Raw genomic sequence first — 23407 nt, 5'->3', positions numbered from 1 at the left:
AAATACTAGAGATAATTTTTAATAAGCATTTAAACTACACAGATCTGTAAAAACACAAGACCTGTTGTGCGCTTTTGTAAAATAACCTTCATGATATGCTGAATTCTAAAATGACCTCCTCTTGGTCATACAACAACACGTTTCTTGGTCATCTTGGTAACTATATTAAACGAGTTATTTACGTTAAAACAAAAGAGAATAGATTTAAAAAATATTAATTTATTGACCTCCAAAATTTTCGGAAAATGAAAAAAAGCTACTTTTAGACCGATTATGATATGTGTACAGTTAGGGTCTTCATGACTTAAAAGCAATCCACCCTTCTTTTCAAGGGTCCTTCATGATCGTGATGAATTGTGGGCCAGTCATAAGCAGTCTAATGTCTGGTCCGATGAAAACACTTTCCTTCACTTTTGTTTATGAGGGGCCTGTAAACTTTGTAACTATAAATTTGAAGCATTCTCCATCTTTGGGAAGTAATTATATAAACTGCTTCATAAATCTCAACTTTATATGCAGCGGAGGTAAAAGAACTTAATATGGAAGTACCAATGTTTCTTAGAGCACCTCCTTTTCATCAACTTTAAGCTCTCTCGCCGGCCAAATCTTTTTCGTCCAGTGATTTTTCTGTTCTCTGCTCTCCCATAAACATAAAAAGCACGACAATTAGATAAACGCAGTTTATTGTCCAAGCTACACGCACATAATTTTAAAACCGCGACAAATTACCAACCGTGGATTTCGTTTTTTACATTGTGAATAATCAACCAAGAAAATGAAGAACCAAATTCAGAATACCCAAAATACATTGAAATGAGCTGAAAATACCAACAACAATCTTGTGTTATTTCACATAGAATAACTTTAAAGTTTCAAGGTTATAGTGATACGGACTCAATGACGCCACACTATAAAACATTTCAAAGCTAATAGGCCATCAAAAGCCAAGCGTTTGTCATAAGAGTGACAAAAGGTCATATGAATAAATTCGCTTTTAAAACATGAAAAATAAATATGTTCTCCAATGTATTATATCCATATATATTATAAAATTATTTTATAGATGTCATATAGATGGTTTTTAATAAGCCTTAAATGGGACTAACCGTTTAAGTGTAAAGTGTTTTAAAAAATATCTCTTTACGTGCACTTAAATAAAAATTAATTGCATTAACGCACAATTAAATAGGACGAGTATATATAGTTTTCTTAGCGTATTTTACGATTATCAGCAGTCCTGATATATAAGGAAATCGATAACGAAACTTATAAGGCAAGGTTAATAAAAACGCAGTTAATTTAACAACCTTGAAAAGCCTTGAAAGAACCGAGGTGACAACTGACACAATTCGTTGATATAAACATTCTTTAATAGAATTAAATGAATTATAAGAGATTGAAATCATTCATGTCCATATGCACAATTGTACATCTCCATCTATACCTCAAATAGGCATCAGCAGAAAATATCGCTTTTAACTTTGTAAAACGATTTCCTTCAGAAAAAATGCTATAGATATAGTTTTATTTCCTCCTTCCTTATGTTATTTCACTTTGGAATTTATAACTATTAAGATATTTTGATTACAATCTTAAGTTACAAATTAATTTATTGATTATAACTAATGCTATGTTGTCAAGAACAGTGCGGGATGAATATATTTTGTATTTTCCTTTTGAATATATGATGTATTTTCCAAATTAAATTAGCCAGCCAACTAGTCAAAGTTAAGAGTAACATTTGTATTGTGAGCAACATAACTGTAATGTATCCACGTTGCTATGAATTATTACCCGTCTTTTATATGATAATGCAAAATCATCGTTTTCTGAATCAATCACTGAAGGTGTAAAATGTGTCAAGATAAAAGTTTATATTGAGGAAGAATTTTTCGGCATACAATTGTAGTGTAATATGTGCTACAAATACATAAATTCCAATAAAACGTGATACCAAAATCAAGCAACCAGGAATAGCCGTCAGATTAATGACACAAAATATATATAGTCAATTCAAAACAGTAGTGACATCTTGTTCAATATGTGCCTGTCTAAAGTTGTAAATTCGTTTTACAGTCAGACAATATTATCCTTCTCATTTTATTATATTTAAAAAGAGATAGAATGCTGTTAGAGAAATTCGATCATGTAACCGAAGCCTGAAAGAGTTGTCCGTTTGTCAAACGTCTGCAAAATTCTTCAAAATATTATAATTACGGGTTATAAACCGGCAAACGTTGTTTTAACGCTTTGTTTTAAAAATTGCAAATCGCCTGGGTTTTTACTGAAAATACTTTTGTGTGAGTTAACAGCTGCGTGAATATTAGTACGGGCACAGTCACTAAAATATCTCAAAAAATAAAAAAACAATATAACCTTAAGTTCACCAAAAAAAAACCGTGCTTAAACGAAACAAGTGATGAACCAAGATAAGCTATATCAAAGATCATATATACGAAATGTAAAAAAGAGTAAGTAGTTTTTTCAATCGAAACATAATTTAATACAATTATTTCCGAGAAAATTGTTAGTCTGGAAAGTATCCATAAAAAGCCAAAACATATACCGCTTTTTGAGGGATGTAGAACTTCCCTTAATACACTGTTGGGTAATATAGGATTTAAGTGGTGTAAAGATAAAACACCAAGGGGTTTAATGGAACTTCCAGATATTGCTTTAAAATAATACAATTTTTAAAAACATGTAACAAAATCAAGGAGGAATTATTATATCAGTTGATTTATTATTTTAAATGAGACATAAATATTTCAGAATGTTACATTGGGTCGCTCATGCCAAGGAGATAATAAATATATTGTAAAGTAAAGTTGATGGAAAAAGGTAAACGTTCGAATAACTATCGATTAGGTTTTGTTAGTCATAGCATTTTTTGATAATTCATTGCAGACATAGTTCTTCATGCTGAAAATAGGAATGGTTTTATTCCTGGTGCAGAATTAGTGTTTTCCTCTAAGTCCAAGGCTAACTACCATGGAGAAATGAACCATAACTTGTTTTTGTAGTCGTTTGAAAATCAGCTTTTAAAGCACTTGAAGGAACCATCAGTTATTGTTATGTATAGTACACCATATCATAGTACACTGGTGTAGAAAATCCCAACAAGTCCATCAACAAAGGCTGCAATTAAGGAATGGCTTAAAATACATAAAATAAGTTTCGAGGAAACCATGGTAAAGAATGAACTATTTCAATGAATTTAAAGAATGAACTGTTCCTCTCGGTAAATATATATGAAATATTTCATTGCATTTTATGTAATTTAATTTTTTAGAAATAAGCCTGAGAACAAATACTTGATAGATTAGATTACTGAACGTTATGGCCACAGAGTATTACGTCTTCCTCCCTATCACTGCATATTTAATCCAATTAAGTTGCTATGGGGTATTGTAAAGAATTATTGCAATAGACATTCAGGTCGAGAAGGATATTCAAACCAGAACTGTCTGGATTTATGCAAAGATGCATTGTCGAAAATAGCACCTTCGGTTGGTGTGAGATCGATCAGACACATTGAAGAAGAAATTGAGAAATGGTAGAATCTTGAGCATGTTATTGACAGATTGGAAATAAACAGCATAGTTATTAATTTGATTAGTGTTTCTGAAAGAGACAGTGATTGAATAAAACTTAATAAATATTGGTTTATGATTCAATGCTGACAATTGCCAAGACAGGGTGATGAAAAAGGAAAACTTTATGAGCATGTGTGCTCTTATTCAGAATATACAGAAACGTTTTGTTAAAATGTATAAGGAGAGAAATAATATTAACTGTTTTGCAGATATGGCAAATCCATTAACGAGAATGCAGTGATTAAATGTATTTTTATCAGGAAAAATATATATAGGTAGTAAAAGAACAAACTAAAGAGGAATATAGTAATATCATAACGGCCTTACAAGGAAACATTGCATCGAAAGAAACAAGAACTAAGCATAAAACATAAATATGATCTCTAATGAAAAAAAAATACATTACTCAGATATACAACTATTAAATAATATATGCATTAGTTGTACTATAATGTTAAAATAAATTATAATACATAACATTTTTCGTTCATTATTTTATTTAGATTAAAATTTTGTTATATGTCAGAGCCAAAATGCACTAAAACTCAGAGTTGCTGCAGCAACATTGCGACGTCTTGACAGGTCATGTGTGTCACTACTATTTTGAATAGACTATACTGTGTATATGTTAGGTGTTATATATTATTTTGTCCATCCTCTGAAAGTGAAAACCTTTTTGAAAATTTATTTTCCCCCTATAACTTAAAATAAAAAAGTTATAGAAAAATTACTATATTGCTGTTTTATTCAACGTAAAAAAATATAATATCTGTTAATTCTCATTTTGATTAACCTGTGATTGCTTGAAGACAGATAATTAGAGCAAAAACAGAAAATGGCAGTAAATTAGACGATGGAAATAAAGTTGCACCTTGGGTTGAGTCATGCTATAGAAACAAATAGCTAACGGTGGCACTGTACATCTAACAAATTGATTACATTCGACCTAATAATAATTAATTTTTCTGTAATATCAACATATATGTATATTTAACACTTACATCGGAATAAAATAATTAGTTTCGTTGAATATCATTACATTAGTGGTGGCCAACAGAATTCAAGCGATGAAAAATTAAAATATAAATAGAATGAGAGGCCATTGATTTAAGAATTAGTTGACGATCAGGAAGTACCGAGAGCGAAATTTTTTCACGTCGTATTGCGGTAAGTGCAATTGTTCGACGCTTATTCGCAACACCGAATTTAGCTGGTTTACTTTTACCAATTTCGTAGGTGCGAAAAAAATTAATTGTGTTTTAATCATCGTCCTTTCGCTGTCAACAAAGTCTACAGTTTCAACAAAAAGGTTCAATTCATTGAAACTAAACATTCAAACTGATTGATCGCACACTTTTTAAAAGAATTTAATAAAACAATATAAATCCTAAATTCAGAGCTATACCGTACAAAGAGATATTTTCTAATACAGGGGATATAGATCTTGTAGCATGTTGGTAACACTGCTTCCGTGTAAATAATGCGACGCGTATATATTGCTCGGTATACATGTCAACTCTTGTAGGTTATATTTCAGTATATTGCACGACTTGTTCTGCGAGGGTTAGAACAAATGGTCGGTGAACTGTGTTATCTATCAGGCTTTAAAAGAGAACAAATCGTTTCACGCGCTACAGTAACCATACTGTTGATTACAGATACAAAATATGGTACATGCTAATTGAACTGAACTTTAGTAATACCATAGATTTCATGGAAGGGCTACAATTGCCAAAACCCTTTATAACGGAAGGCCAAACTGCGAAGCTGCGAAAGAAGTGGGACAACAATGATAAAATGAAAATGAAACCATCTAGAACCCAAAAGAAGCATACGATCCATACTGCCCGCTTCCAATGGTCAAGCATGGGAGAACTTCCATTATGATTAGGGTAGCAAAATCGCCGTCAGACTAGTGGACCATCAGATGGCTCAGTGACATTTCAAACCTTGCCGAAATACCTTCTCTATGCTCTCAACAGCTACATCAAGGCAAACAACAACATCCCTGATGAATAGTTCGGATTCCGCGCACATCACTCAGCCGTCTATCGAGAACATCGTTCAAGGTGAAAATCAGGAAAACTCTCTCCAGTCGTAGACACATCAACGCTCATCAAGGTTCTTCTATGAACACCGCATTATTAAATCTAATTTTACCAGATTTTACGACACAGTTTTCTTTGCCGCATCCAAATTCGAGGACACCAATCATGAATGACTCCAAAAGCAGTTCGATTACTCGGTCAAGTAATTTAAAATCCGGAAGTTATAAATCAACCTTCAGAAAACCCAGTTCCATAAGAAGCATTTCTCAAATCCAAATCGACACTGCTATTATTACTAACATGACTAGATAGCGTCACATACTTAGGTCCCCACTTCGACAAACAATTATGTCGAAACCCCAAATACAGAAAGGCTTGGAGATAGCGAGCCTGCTAACATGTCAATTGAAAAGTCCCCGGCCTACCATAGTAAAACATATTTTTTTGGCAAAATTAGTTTTTTTATTCAACATAATTCCCTTCAAGGGTGATACACTGATTATAGCGACCCTCCAACTTTTCGATAACATTTTTGTAGTACGAGTTGTCCTTTGCTTCAAAATAGGCCTCAGTTTCGTCGATCACCTCTTCAACCGACGAAAATTTCTTCCCAGCGAGCACTCTTTTGAGATCTGAGAACAGGTAATAGCCGTTGGGGGCCAAATCTGGAGAATACGGTGGATAAGGAAGCAATTCGAAGCCCAATTCATGCATTTTTGACACGGTGCATTGTCTTCGTGAAGCAGTACTTCTAGTGCGGTCATTTTTCGGCAATTTCGTCCTTCAAACGGTCCAATAACGGTATGTAATAGTCGCTGTTGATTGGACTTCGGAGTGAATTGATGGAGCCATGTCTCATCCATTGTCACATATCGACGCACGAACTTGGATTTATTATGCTTGATCATCTTCAAACAACTACGAATCATTTGTCAATTTGTCGTTGTTATTGGTCAAAAGTGAGCTCGCGCGGTACCCATATTGCACAGAGCTTTCTCATACCGAAATATTCGAGAATGAGATGATGTACACGTTCAATTGATATCTTTAGAGTGTCTGCTATTTCATTCAGTTTCAATTTACGGTCATTCATAATCATTTTGGGGATTTTTTAAATGTTATCGTCGGTAACAACCTCTTTTGGGCGTCCACTGCGTTCACCGTCTTCGGTGCTCATTTCACCACGTTTAAACTTAGCAAACCAATCCTTGATGGTTGATTTTCCTGGGGCAAAAACTGACACCCCAAAAATCAAGCACTTCTTGCTTTATAGAAACTAATGTACTCATTCGCGAACTGGCCGATATGGTGGGCATCTAAAAGCTGTTACCGCTAAACTCCCAATCTCTCTAGGCTGCAACGACCTTTATTCCGTTTTTGCTGTTCACAGTTATAACTTAATATTAGTCAAGATTAAATTTAAAAAAGGTATAAAACCCATGAGTAGTTATTTTAATATAAAAATAATTTAATACGACTATTTCAGAAATAACTGTTACTATGGTCACTTTAAATACTTTGAGGAAGCTATAAATACTTTGAGGATTTAAATAGTATAAAGATAACCCACGAAAAGGTCCAATGTAACTTCTCAGACTTTTTTAAAAGCTCACAATTTTTAAAAGCGCATAACAAAATTTATTATTTCAATTTGTATATAAGTTGAATGAGGTGAATAATATTTCATTAGGTTATGTAAATCATATTTTTTTTAATAATTCATTGCAGATATATTGTTCTTCATGCTAAAAATAGGAATCCAACAAAAAGATCCCAATAAGTGGTCGGCTAAGGCTTCAGTTAAAGATTGGCTAGCAAAACATACATTAAGTTTTGGAGATACCATGTTAAAGAGTGAAGTATTTCAAATTGTGACTTTGTAAATATAAATGAAATATTTAATTGTGTTTTATGTAATTTAATTTTTTAGAAATAGGATAAATAAGCCTCAAAAAAGATACAGTAGATCAGATAGCCGTATAATATGGCAACAGCGTAACATCCTCCTCCCTATATCTACATATTCGAACCATCAATTCAACAATCGATCAAGTGCACAGAGTAACTGCGGCTATTGAAAGAGCGTTTGAGGAAAAGAAATACTGCCCTGCAATATTCCTGGATGTCTCACAAGCTTTTGATCGGGTTTGGCATTTGGGATTAATCTGTAAGATGAGCAAATTGTTACCGCGTAATTATTGTCAATTGATGGAGTCATATTTATTCGGAAGAAAATATAGAGTATCGCACGAAATGGCGTTCTCGACATTTGAAAGTATCTCGGCTGGAGTTCCACAAGATAGCGTCTTAGGACCTCTCCTGTATCTGCTCTACACTGCTGATATTCCAACAAGAAAAGAAACACTTCTTGGAACCTTTGCTGACGACACAATTATTATGGCAAAAGATATATCTCTGCCTAGGGCAATAGAAAAAATGCAAGTGGTAGTCAACAAATTGCAACATCTACAAATGAGCGAAAGATTGGAAAATTCAACTTAATAGCTCCAAATCTGTCCACGTTAATTTTGCATTGAAGCGAAATAATAAAAACTTAATTATATCACTTATTGGATGCCCGATTCCTCAAGCAGAATCAGCTACATACCTTGGAATCCATCTTGACGGTAGATTAAATTGGAAGCATCACGTTAGACAAAAAGCAAAACACATTAGAACCAAAATAAAACAACTATATTGGTTAGTCGGAAGATACTCTCAACTTGATCTAAAATCAAAGAGGTTGATCTATAATACAATTATAAAGCCAATTTGAACCTATGGGGTGTAAATATGGGGTTGCACAACAAAATCAAATTAACTAGTCATACAACGCTGTCAAAACAACGTTCTTCGATTGATTACCAATGCCTATCGCTATGTAAGTAATGAATAACTGCACGATGACCTGGAAATCAAATGGATATGCGAAGTTATCCAAAATTTCTCCTTGAAACACGAAATAACACCCTTTAGTTTGGATGGACGTCATCGACACACAGAACAAGAAATAGATAAATAGTGGAATTGTGAAGTAGTGTTAAATTTGAAATTATCAGTGAACGAATGAAACTTTCTGGATGTGGTATTATGACTCAACGCTGACAATACCTAGACAAGGTGATAAGAGTGGAAACAACTAAAGGTGAGTATATAATTAGTATAGGATAACTGTACAAAATCGTATTGTAAAGGGTGAAATATTTATGCGCGTAGTTATGTGTATAATTGTTCAGAAAATACATGAGTATTTGGTTAAAATGTACAAGAAGAGAATACATTAAATTTATACATTAAATCTAGTTTTATCAAGAAAGATATACACGTAAGGTAGTGACAGAAGAAACTAAGGATAAATACAGTGATATCAGGATGATTTGACAAGAAAACACATCAACGAAGCAAACAACTAAACATAAAAAGGTAAATATGTTCTCCATTGAAAATAAAATATAAGGCTTGGATGTACAATTATTAATTAGGTAGACTAAGCCCCCAGTGTATACCATGGGGGACTTAAAAAAGAGTTCAATGTAAATTTAATAAAATAACTCTAACCTACAAACTATTGTTGTTAATTAACTGTAGCCTCGATAGATAAGTCCTTCAAAAAATATACATAATATGTACTATAATATTAAAATAAATTATATTTTATAACATATTTGTTTCCCTATTTTATTTGTATTAGAATTTTGTTATAGATCGAAGCTAAAATACATTAAAATGCGTAAAATGTCAACGTTAAATTGGACAATATCGCACCGTTTTGACGTCATAAATTGAGATGACATTTCACTGCTACTTTAGATAGATATTATTTTTCAATCCTCTGTATATTTGAATGATGCAGATATATAATTGTTTTAACAAGAAACTTCAAAATAAATGTAAACCTACCTCTGAAGTATAGATGTAGCTGAGAAAAAACAAAAACGAATTATTGTCAGACACCACTTTACGCCACTTTAAATTATTGCACCATCTACGTCGGAAATAATAACAAATCAGCAAATTATAATATTAACAACGTCACATCAACGAATAATCGCAAAACCGCGCTTTAGATATCAATTAAAAAACTCGACCTTTCAACAACTGCATAAGGAAAAAAAACGTAAACATTACTACTATCAATGCAAAACCCCACTTTATGAGAAAACATAGAGATATTGCGAGGTTGTAATGTCGTTATCTTTGAACCTTGAAAAATTCCAAGTGGTCAGAAACCTTTCCTGTAAAACATAAATTTTAACAATATAATAATGCACATTACTTATTCACTAAAACAATTAGTAGCAGTGTTGAAAGTAATACAACAATGTTACATATAACACGTACCATTCGATGAAATGTAATCTACATTTCTATAGATACCATATAACGGTATATTAAATAAAGGAAATACTGGTAGTACTCTTCATTTTCCACCTTTCTATTGCTGAATTTATATGGAATCGTCATCGGTTCATTCATAAACATTCTTTATACTAGAAAATGCCACTAGAAATAAATAAATATATTATCATTTACGTTTATTCAAGTTGTATTATAATTTTAATTCAACAAATGTTTTCAACAACAGGCTTTTACTTTGAAAGAAAGTAATATAAATCACCTGTAGCTACGCCTTTTATATCAAAATTCTTACTGTCTGTTGACCGCCATCTCTTTTACTTCTTTTTTACTGCATATCCGTCATTTTCTTGAACAAACATATTTCCTCCTACCCGAATATGTCATATAACGTTGAATTAAGTAGTGCAACTTACATTTACGATGAGTCTTGAACATCTACTTTAAAACTATGCCAATTTTGTGAGATAATTCAGTTTGTTACCAACATGCATTTAACAAATAAACTCAAGAAACAGACCATAGTATTATACAATTTTATTTCTAACGAATCCGTCGAATATTCGTATAAAGATCTTTATTTCACATACTTGAGAATCAGCTATAAAATGATCCGCTTTAGGCCAAATACGCCGTGTTTATCTTGTGACCCACACATACAGCTTCTTTTTGTATCCAGCCTTTTCCAAAAGGTTTCAAACTGTTCTCTGAACTCCTGAGCAGTGAAATAGTCGGACTCAGCTATCAAATTAATCTTTCAGTTCGGCATATTAGCTTTCTAATGTAAAATGAATTAATACATTCCTTATAACCAAACCTACACGTTATACGAAGAAGTTCAGTCCACGTAACGAGTAGTAATCTTTAATCCTGTGAATTTTTTAGAAAACAAACATATTAAGCAAACTATGTAAGGTAGTCTAGCCATAAAAACATCAGTTTTGTTCAAATAAGATAATAAGCACGAGTTTTGTTTGTTTCACAAAGATGTCCGAAAAATAATATACATATTTTCGGACATCATTCTGTCAAATTCAAGAAAAATATGTCATAAATATTTTATTTTGTACACACTTTATCATTACCGAGAGTACCAATATTTTGATGGCTAACAAAGGGTTTGTAGCTTGGGATTTTCATAATATTAAAATAATTCATCTACTTCTCAAACAAATCTTCTTCCATTGTCCTTTTGTGAGGATAATTTTCTAAAATGTACTTCACATTCAGGGTTACAAATTCTCCAAGAAACCTAGAACTAAGCTTGACTTAATCCAAAATTCCGAATCAAAAAGCTGTTTATTTGCCATTTAGAAACCAAATGTGTTTTGTGTACTTGTAAAATTCTGTTATCCAAATAGTCCAGTGTAGTTGACAAATAACTAGCAAGTTAACAAAAATGTTCAAAAATTGGTAAGAATGAAGCTCAAACTAAATGAAATTGTCATGATAGATCACTATCAAGTCAAAAGGTACCCTCATATTTATCAAACCCTCAAGAATAACCATTAAATCTCCAGTAAGTTTCATAAATTGTATATCGAGCAAAATGTGGTTTGGTAAGCAACCTTGTATTAGCGATATGCTTAAAAAATTGTTTAAAATAAAAATATATGTTAACGTAGTGGTAATTTTAATTGATACTTTCACCCTCTTACTTTTTTATCTTTTTTAAAAAATAAATTTTAGCTTTTTCTGAATTACATTCTATTTATATATTTTTTATTAATTACATTTTACAATATATACGCTTAGTACAATCCTAATTTTCAAATGAATCTATTATTACTAATCTATTAATGCAAGTACAGCATTGATATACACGCAATGCGAGTACGGGATTAATATATCAGTATGTATTTCTCAAATTAAAATAAAAGTAATCTATTTCAGCTAAAGTTAATAATATAAATTATACACTAAATTAGTTCGTGTAGTTTGGATCGCTTCAACCTCCTGATTTTGCTGCGTGTTGTGCAGTAACTGCATGGCTTCCACGTCGCTGTGAATCAGCAGCCTTATTCCATGTTTTAGGGCGAAATCTTGGACTATTTCGCGTATCCATTTGATTTCGAGGTCATCGTGCAGCTCTTCGTTGGTTACGTAGCGATAAACATTGGTAAATTTTTATATTAATCTCTTAGAACGTCAACAATCTGCCCGTGGGCAATAAATATTATTGAATGATTTCAGTTTCATATAATATAACCATCCTAACATGTAGAAGATTGGTAATTAAACGTAGAACTTTGTTTAGGGTACGTAAATTGGCTTTATGCTTGACTAACGAACCAATCTCTTTGATATTAAATCAAGTTGAGCGTATCTTCCGTTTGACCAATGCAGTTGCTTAGCTTGAGGTTAAACTACTTAGCTTTTTGTCTAACATGATGTTTCCAGTTTAATCTACCGTCAAGATGGATTCCGAGGTATTTAGCTGATTCTTCTTGAGGAATCGGTAATCCGTCATGTAATAAATAAGGTTTTTGTCATTTCGCCGCAACGCAGATTGCATTATATGCAAAAATATCCGGAATACATAATTTAAATGTGGTGCGATGATATATAGGTCACATTCCTCGCGAAATTTGTTACTGAGTTTGTTGATATATGCTGCTTTTTATTCAATACATTTTTTAATTTTTACAGTTGATGAATAGTTAACAAAGAGTTGAACAAGCAAATTTAAATGAAACATAAGAAAAGTCGGTTTCAATTACAACTATAAAGAGATGTCTGGTGTCTTACGTGGATAGATAACAGCCAAAAACCGTAAATAATAAGTACTCAGAAGAGAAGTAGACTAGATGAGCTAAAAAATCTAAAAACTGGAAAAATAATGGCTTGTTTGGTGAGGAAATGACTTTGTTTTCAACAAGACCTTCTAAACATTCGTTAAAATTACGTCTGGGATTAATGGAACAAAAGCGAAATTAATTTTTTTTCGCAAATAATCAAAATCGCCAGACCTATCTCCTATCAAACTAATATGAGATTAACTTGACAAGAAAGTATAAAATCGATGCCCATCAAGCTCAACACAGGAATAATTACAAAGTGAATGGGATACACGAGACTGAGAGTGAGCAAAATTTGTGAGCAAGTAAGTAAAATTAGGGTTAACCAGTTTGACAAGGCCACACTTTAATACTAAATATATTTAACTAAATCTAGCTAAATGTTAGTCTAAGGTTTGGTTAAGATTTGAGTCTAATAAATCATAAGGTAACTGTTTTATTGTCTTATTTGTTTCCAAACTTTTTAACAGTAGTGTGATAGAGATATTTACAACATAGTGACTGTTATCTTAAAAAGGGGAAACGATACTATTGCTCATGAGCGTAAAATGGCCAATTCAAAGAAAACATTTGAAGCTACAAAACAAAATTTTCCTAAAGAGCTGGAATATTTATTAGGTTCATCTCGTGAAAACTTCAACATGATTTCGATAAAACATAAGACACAAAAAATGTTTGTTGTTAGATGTCATTAAGCAATTAAGAGAATGTGTAGTACATGAAGAACTAATACACAATATCGTGTGTCTATTTGTACCATATCGCAACAAAAGTGTTTGTGCATATGTGTTCAATAATAAAACAAGAAATATGACATAAAATATTATTAATGCTAACTATATTATGTATATAATCTATTATTTAATAATGGCGCTGTCAACAAACACGACATGACTCTGATATTCTTAATAGCATACGTGTCTGGTGCCTTATAACAACTGCTTGTATGGTTAACATTGTGAAAGTTAACTGGTTTTTCAGTATTTAACATATTAAACAATTATGACATATTACAATAAACTGTAATTCATTATTTTTATGGTTTCCAATAATAGTTGCATATATATCGACGTATAATTATTACATTCAGTGATTTGTGGTCACATATACCAGTAACAGTTCGATTTATTTTTAAATAGCAGTTAGATCTAAAGCAAAATAAAATAATAACTTAAATTTAGTTACCTCACTGATTAGCTTGAGGTAAAATAAAATACAGATTACAACATTGTTCATAACTATTTTTTTTTAATTATTTATTGATTTAAATCAATCAATCACCAGTGTATTTTTCTTCTGTATATATAGGGGTTTTTTAACATTATACTTCTATGTAAATTATGTTACGAGTTAATATTCAGATAAAATGGTCATGAGATTAATATTTTAAGTACTACTATTGATTTTGATCACAAAAAGGCACACTTCCGGCATGTTATTTTTTTAGAAATCGATGATGAAGATGAAGGATTTTTTGGAAGGCCATTTGGCCTACATTTTATTCTCTAACAAAATAAAAATTAGTAGCACTTTCTAGTGGTTTTAGCATATCTTATTTCTAGTGCACTTCCTTACACAGCTATATAAAATCACATGGTTTGATTTTGAGACTGCGTTCTAGTTCAGAGTAGTACAAGAGTTGCAGCGCATCGGTGAAGATGAAGATATAAAATTAGTATCAATCAATTGCCTGCTTAATAGCACAAGAATATTACTGATGCTAAACACATGTAAGGTGCCAGCAATAGGAGTACAACTAACCAAAACAAGGAACTGGCAACACCGCCAGTTTGCTGATCTATCAGCAATAAATAACGGTCACTGACTATCTAATTGCCATTGTTTTATTTCACCCAAACTCCATTCACCGATGGATATGTACAAATTTCCATATTATATTTAGTACGATTTACATAGAACACATTTACAAGAAATATTATTTACATATCTTGGTATATCAGAAACGGTGACGCTCATTGAAATCATTAAATAAACATTGTCCAAATGCAATCTACTATTGCTAATCCTGGCTTTAACAACAAGTAGTCTCGGAAAACAGGACAGCGTACAGCTCGATATTGTTCAGGATACTTTTAAAATACAACCGCAAGAATTTATCGTTGGAAGTTTAAGATTTTATCGTGATAAATTATCATGATGTTAATCTTAACGTTATTATCTTTCAAAGGAAGCTTCCCAACCATTACATATCTCAGTGCTATAGTTGATACATTTTACATCGGTCAAACTAAGTAATAATGAGAAGAGAGAATGTTTAGGGAATACAGCGGGTAGAAGTCTTAACATATTTTTAAATTTGTTAAATATATATTTATATAGAATAGAAATAACTTATTCTAGGTCACAAACTATAAACAAATGCAAATTATGCAAAAATCCAGCTCGCCTCTGACGAAGTTTGAAAATGTTAACATGTTTCTGGTAAAATGACTCAATATTTTTTCACCATCCTGCGTAAATCATTTGTTATCTCGTTAAAAATTAAAATAAATTAAGGTGTGTTGTCAAATATTCAACCCATCGATTTCTTCAATGAATTTTACGAAAGGTATTATATTTTAATTATCTATAATATAATAATCTATATCTTTATGTCAATTTTAGAAAAATAACATTGTCCTTAACTTATTCGGTCCAAGGTCTGTGAACTTTTCCACTCTTACCCTGGCCGCAAGCACATATATACCGATAGCTCCAAATATCACAGCGGGGCTTGGCAGTGCATTTGTGGTGGACAGTCGGGCGTTCCGTTTCAAGCTCCCTGAACAGGGTTCAGTATTGACCGCTGAACTCTTCCCGATATTCAAAACTCTATCCTAAATCACAACACAATACTTCAAAGAATGGCTAATCCTGTCCGACCCACTCCCGAAATGCTCTCGAATATTTCTTGGAACAGAAGTTCAACCATCCCCTGGTCAGCGACTCACTGTCAAGTTCTCGATCTGAAAGGGATCACGACAAGTTTACTGTGGACCCATTCTCATGCCGGGAAATGCGCGGATAGTGCGGCTAAATCGACAGCCTCCTCTCCCCTTCCCATCACGGTTATTTGTGACCATAATGACCTTATCGCATTCGTTTCTTTTTTCACAAATAACGAAGTACACAACAGGCTCTTTGAGATTAAAACTGAAGTAGCTTTGAATCGACTGAGATTGGGCCACTATCCTTTTTCGCACGGTCACTTGATGACTTCGAGCCCGCCTGCTCGCTGTAAGTTTTGTTACCGTGTCCCTATTTCAGTCTACCGCATAATGAACGACTGTCCACGGCTCACCCATATTAGAACTAAGTATGGACTGTAAAATTATAAAAATGCCAGGAGAAAATACCGACACCTCGGATTTCTACGAGAAATCCATAGGATTAAGCCTAATTTATTAATTTATTATTTTAATTTATTAATTTTTTATTATACTTTATATAGTCACGAAATGATGACACCCATCAAAGTGATAAAAAAATATACAGTAATCTGTTATCAGAGATTACCAGAAAGTGGTAATTTTGATATCAATGACAAAGAATGGATTGAGAACCAAAATAGTCCAATTACAAGACTTATTGGACAAAAAACTAACTCAGACACTCCAAGAATTTTCATAATTTTCTGCATATGGGAAGATCTTGAAGGTGTACTGCAGATGTCTTAGCAGACTTCATAAAATGCTTATTTTACAAGATGTAAATTCGGTCTATTCTCCTCTACGGACCTAATGTCAAGTTTGTTACACCTACCCACGTGAAACGGCTTCAAGTTTTTCAAAATAAGCTCCTCAGGAGAATATTAAACGCTCCATGGTTTGTCAGAAATAAACAAATTCATAAGAAAACTGACACTCCAGAAATCAAGCACTTCATATCTCAATCATTCCACAAACAACAACTCAGCTCAAGTGCTTCTGAAAACGCGCTTGTTCGCGAGCTGGTTGACATTCTAGGAGCTTAGCACCGCATCACCGCTAACTTCCCCCTTTTCCAGGCTCAAACGACCTCATCCGCCGCTGCAGTCATAACTTCGAAGTTCGCGAATCAATAGAATCACCGGGTCCTCGCGCCCAATAACGGCTGGCCGGTCAGCGGGTGCCATATCCCCAAATTTAATGCAGTAGCAGTCACAGGGGTCAACTATGAGGCAGTTTCGGTTTAGTGTATTGGTAAGCCCAGAGGCAGTCCCACATAACCCGGTCCAACTTGTCACTCCAGGGCAAGTCTACGAGAACAGGTGTGCGTCATGCATTCCACCGCCTGGTTTGAGGTCGGAACAAAAAAAAACTGTAGATGTCTATCGACATCGATTGAAGGTCTGCCACATAGCACCTTCTGAATACCATATGTTCAGATTGATGTCGTATGGCTTGGCACACTATTCCAAATGCTGAAAAAGCATGGAAATAGGCCAGTACGGCTCTTATCAAGCCCAAATGGCTGCAAAAGTACTAGTGCAATCGATAAGCAATACTTGAAAAATAAATAACTATTAAAATAAACACAATTCCAGACCCTTGAATCTTGAACAAGTTCGTGTAGTTTGGTTCGCTTCAATCTTCTGATTTTTTGCGTGTTGTCCAATAGTTGTATTGCTTCCACGTTTCTGTCATTTAGTAACCTTATTTCATTAATCAATAGTCGAACTTTGTTTGGCAGTATTAAATCAAGTTGAATCTGATCTCCTTTGCTTGTGATCTAACACGATCTCTCCAATCTAACCTACCATCAAAACGGATACTGAGGTATTTAGCTGATTGTTTGAGGAATCGGCCATCCTTTTAATAAATCCAGCTTAAATGCATCAAATACTTGCAGTGGTTTGTAGAGAAAATATTTCAACTGATAATACATCGATTATGTTTATTAATTTTGATCACAAACGAAAAATGAATGTTGCATAAAAGTCTTCAATTAACAAACAGAAGTACTTAAAATATATTAACAAATCTTGCAATGCTAAAAATCTTTATTCACAATGATTTATTAGCATGAAATTTAAATTTAAGGAATTTTTCCTGACATTTGGTTTTACGGCGTTTTATAGACCATTTAGATATAATTATTACATACAAGACTATATAACGTGGTATATTATAAATACCATATGTCCACTGTAAAAACATTGTTTTAAATAAGAAACCCGAAATTCCGGATTTACCCAACAAATAGGTGTTCCAAAATGTGGGAGATCAATTTATTTAAAGCCAATACCATCTTACGCACTCTATAACTATTTGCTTATGGTACCTAGACTTATTTATAAGCTTAATTAAGTTGTAGTGGTTTGAGGCCTCATTAAATTAAATCAAAACGTAAACTAACTAAAAACTAATAACATAGCCGTAATAAAATAGCGTGGTATTGACTGATTATTTTTAGATTTGTGGTTATAGTTTTTATGGTGTACTAAATAAGAATTTCTTTTTTCTATATTAAACACTTCCTACCGTTAGTTACAATTACTACTTCGATAGACAAAAATAGTCAAATTTTTTAAATTAAAACTAAGGAAAATTTACTGCCAGTCTCTACAACAACTGTTTAGTTATATTTCTGGAAAGGTGACTTCTCTGATTCGATATTAATCTCCTTAAATGAGTTAGTTTTGATACAAGTAGATTTTTGCATGAAATGAGGAATAATGAAGATGCTTCAAAAAAACCTGCTGCTTCTCCTACACCCAGTGCTGTATGAGAAGACTCAATATCGTTGTATAAAGATCAGTAGATACTTTTCGAATGTTAGCGTCTTAAGATGAATAGCTTTGCTCTGCGACACTTTAACCTTTTTGAGAGAATCCATAATGAACAACAGCACGATTTTGAAGTATTATTATTTCTTGATAATGGTACTGAAACTTAGCAGTAGATTATTTTTATATTTCTGTAAAATTATTATCAAACACAATAAAATAATTGGATTCTGTTTTTGATTTGAATTATTTAAATAAATAAAAACATATAATCCTTCTAATAAATTAACAATGCACGTCATCAATGCCATCGAATGTATTACCATATTAGTTTTAAACTTAGAGCAGCTTCTTCCTTCTCATTTCACTAATTAATATTACTCTAGCTAAAAAGAGACAGCTGCCATTAGGCACATTAGGCACACATTAGTGTCGAAACATGTAACAGAATCAGTCTATAATATACGATTTGAATTGGTGATGGTCGACACAGTTGTCATATTTCTGGTAAATTATTCAAAACATTGATGATAATATTCAGAGATAATCTTGTTTTGATAATTTTCTAACTGTAGTATCTAACAAAAAATTTGTGATAATTCTGATTAAAACTTTAGTAGTTTTAACAGTAACTGATTGAGTCTCTAATCAGCTACTTCGTTAAACAGGAACGAGATAACGGGAACCCCCCCCCTTGCTAATAAAATTCGTTAGAGAGGCTAGTAATTATATTGTTAAATATTAATTTGATGCAGTTTTATTGAAAATATATTTTAGTGTATTGAAAATGCATAAGAATTGAGATAATATAAGCATTGGGAGCGGGTTAATACAAAGAGCAGTACAAAACAAAGCAGGTGACGAATCAAAATCACCTTGATGTTACCTCTTTTCAAGGTTAAATGTAAGAAATGTACAAAAACAGTGAATAGTTTTTTCCACATAAATATTATTTAACACAATTATTTCAGAGAAAACTGTTACTCTGGGAAGTATCCACAGAAAACTTAGGAATATGTAGCTCTTTGAGACATGTAGGTCCTATCTTCATACAGTGTTAGGAAATATAGAACTTAAATGATATAAATATAACCCACGCGAGGTCTAACAGAATTTTAAGGCATTATTTCTAAAATAATGCATTTTCAAAAGCTTATAGTAATATTAAGGAAAATTTATTATTTCAATTTATGTATCTAGACGAGACATGGATAATTCAAAATGCAACATTGACACACTCTTGGTAAAACGCTAATAAAGAGTGTAGGAACAGCAAAAGATGATGGAAAAAAGTAAAAGTTAGAATAACTTAGGTTTTGCTACTTATAATGTTTTTTTTTAATAATTCATAGCAGATATATTATTGTTCATGTTGGAAACAGGTATAAGTTTATTCCTGAAGTTGAGTTAGTTTTGCCAGTCGTTAAATATAAATACAATAAATATACTTACATTTATGTGTTTTATGTAATTTATTTTTTTTTAGAAACAAGTTTCAAAAATTAACACCTTAGAAATTGACAGATGATGAAATAATTAAGAACTGTTCAATATATTAGAAATTAACAATTTGGTAATTGACTTGAACATTGATTCTGATAGTGTTCTGATAGTGACTTTTATGTTGTGGGCTTACGGCCAAATGCTGATAAGAGCAGAAACAAGTAAAGATTAGTATATAATTGATATAGGATAACTGTATAAAATAATGTTGTAATGGGTGGAATATTTAACAGTTCAATTGAAAAGTCCCCGACCTACCATAATAAAACAATTTTTTTTGGCAAAATTAGTTTTTTTCCTTCAACATAATTCCCTTCAAGGGTGATACACTGATTATAGCGACCCTCCAACTATTCGATAACATTCTTGTAGTACCATTTGCAATTTCCTTTGCTTCAAAATAAGGCTCAGTTCCAGAGATCACCTTTTTATGAACACCAAGCGAGTATTCTTTTGAGATCTGAGAACAGTAAATAGTCGCTGGCGGCCAGATCTGGAGAATACTGTGGATGAGGAAGCAATTCGAAGCCCAATTCTGGATTTTTGCCATCGTTTTCACTGACTTGTGACACGGTGCATTGTCTTGGTGAAGTAGCATGGGTATAGAGTATTACCAAGACAATGATTTTCTATTTAATTTCGTCATTATGGATGCGACTTGGATCTATCTTCTTAATAACTCATCTATTTAATCATTCATGATTCATTATCGAAGGTATTAGGCAAACCATATTGTTATAATAATATTTTGGACCAACTGAATGTTTAAAAATCTGCAATAAAGGACCAAACCCAACGAAGCATATATACCCAACAGCAGATATGAAAATGGAAATGACTGAAATAAACACTTTGACGTTTATATTAATAGGGCGATTATATTAATAATAATACGTATCAGGCCTATAAATTAATTTTAAAGGATGTACAACATCGGGTATAACTTTATGTTGAAGCTTCACTAACAGGCTCCACTTTTCAGTGTGCGTCATTTCGCCAAAGTATAAAAAAAAGATTTTTCGGTGGGTTGAAAATGTCTGAAACTGTACCGAGTAAATTGCATTTGGGGGATGTTTTACTTTTAATTTCAATTTGAAGAAAAATGCAATTGGAGGTCATTGAAGCTGAGCCAAGTGAAGCTTAGGGCAAACATGCTCCATTGATTTCAACATATGAATAGAATTCTTTTAAAAGTGGTGATTTTGATGCCGAAGATAAAAAGCGTTCTGGACTGCCAAAAAAAATTAAGGCATTATTCTAGATCATCAATGAGAATTACTATGGAAAATTGATGCAATTGATGCGTTTAAGCCAAGCACTGTACGAAAAACGACCGGAATACGAGCTAATACACACCAATGTTATTCTTCAGCATGTAAATGCTCGGCCACATGTTGCATAAAGGTTAAAACATACTACTCCACCCACTGAATTCCCCAGACTCTATTCCTTCTGATTATTACTTGTTCCGACATATCAGTTGTGGGCTGTCTAAGAAACGCTGGCCTTTTTATGAAGATACTAAAAAATGGATCTATTCGTACATAGTCTCGAACGATGCATCGATCTTTCGAGATGAAATCTGTAAATTATCTGAGAGATGAGAAAAAATAATGGCCATCAATGAACAATACTTTGAATAAAATACATAGTACCGCTTTTTCTCAATATTTCTTTACAAAACAAATCCTTTAAAACTAAATTATAGGCCTAATAATATATACCAAAATTCGAGTCTAGCTTAGAAGACGACAAAAACAACTGGACAGTCTAGTGGTGCAAATATAAAACTAAACATTTTAATCAAATTGTACGATTCTCCGGTAGCGACATCTATAAAATGTATTTACATAATCAAGGTCGGTGACTTTTTATCTTGTTGCAACAGTCACTGATAATTGTGTGGTTCTTTTTAAATTATTTGTTTACAGTTAACAATTATCGGCTTGTTTTGCGAAACATTAACGTAGATTTTTTAATGGTAGTACATCCTTCATGCATTATATTCATTAAGGTAACCTTCCAGCATGTCACTACAAATCTACGTAAATGGTTGCCTAAATATTTAACGACAAAATTATTGAATAGCAACGGAATTATATTAAGTGCTGTGACTGAATTCTGACTATTAAGTATTGACTATTAATCGAAATATTTTCCATTTTCTACAACTTTTGTCATCTCTATAATGGCGATTCCGTGTAGAAGGAAAAATGTTAGCTTGGCAGCAAAGTAATCAGAGTAATACCTCCAAATCTCCGTCCTACAAAAGGTACAAATTCTGGCGGCTGCAGATAAACCCAAGCAAAACTCTCCCTCTAGACTATTTCTATTCCACCGCAAGAAGGAGTTCCTCGCCTATCGCCTCCAAATCGATAAAGTTCTTATGCCCTGACTTTAGAAGGTATGATACCTACCAAATCCGGCACGTTATCTGCAAAGGCAATGGCGTATATAGTCTACTATTCCCACCCCTCTGCAGAAAAAGTAAACACCCAATCCCTCAGAAAACGACTCTGGATAAAATGTTAGTCCTTCCAGTCTGCCTCTTCGGAGCACAGGTGTGGTACAGGAACGTCTCTGAGAGACAACTTGCACTACTTCAAGTGTTCCAATCCAAAAAATTCCGCGCTTTACTCAATGCCCCATGTTTTATGAGGGACGTCAACACTCACTAATGCCTCCAATCAGGAATGCCGTTCGTGAAGAGTTTCACGAACATGCTCAGTGTAAGGTTCTCCATAGGCGCCTTAGAACACGACAACACCTTGATAAAATTCCTACCCATCCACAAACCTCGGTAGATAACCAACTACGATAACCCCAGTCGTAACCCAGGGTCGCTCTTAGTCTTCAGTGTCCAAATCACCACTTTTAAAACGTCGAAACCAGAATTCACATATTGAAATCAATGGAGCATGATTGGTATAAGCTTCACACAGCATTCGATGACATTTAAGCGTTTTTTTCTTCATACTGAAGTAAAAAAGTAAAACTTATTTTTAACACAACGTAACACCACCCGTTGTAAATTATTTAAAATTAATTTATAAGCCTGATATTATGTATACTTAATATAGCGATTTATGTCTACGTTTTGCATTCATTTAATTCTACGAACATATAATATATTAGGTTAAAATAATAAAAACAAATATGCGAATAATTGTTTTACCATATTTACTAGCACACAACCTCATTCGGAATAATCAAATATTTAAATAATAAAGATAATTATATTTTAAAATATCTTGTTTAACTATCACCTCATTTTAATTCATAATGAAACAATAGTAAAATTAATGCACATTTGTTTCGGAAATGAATGAATAGTATTTTTTTCCTAACATGTATTAATATTTGAAAGTCAGCAAATAATATTGTAATGTTTAAATTAAT

At 32.8% G+C, this 23407-nt stretch overlaps 1 protein-coding gene across 1 annotated transcript in view; it reads right to left on the bottom strand.

Annotated features, from left to right (window-relative positions):
• gus (splA/ryanodine receptor domain and SOCS box containing gustavus) overlaps positions 1-23407 on the bottom strand; it is a 457580-nt gene that overhangs the window by 418456 nt on the left and 15717 nt on the right. The window lies entirely within an intron of this gene.

This window comes from Rhynchophorus ferrugineus, unplaced genomic scaffold, assembly GCF_030347505.1.
Source record: "Rhynchophorus ferrugineus isolate W39M unplaced genomic scaffold, kcgeb_rfMv2 rfM1, whole genome shotgun sequence".
Taxonomy (NCBI): domain Eukaryota; kingdom Metazoa; phylum Arthropoda; class Insecta; order Coleoptera; family Curculionidae; genus Rhynchophorus; species Rhynchophorus ferrugineus.
This window is presented reverse-complemented; position numbering and strand designations above follow the sequence as displayed.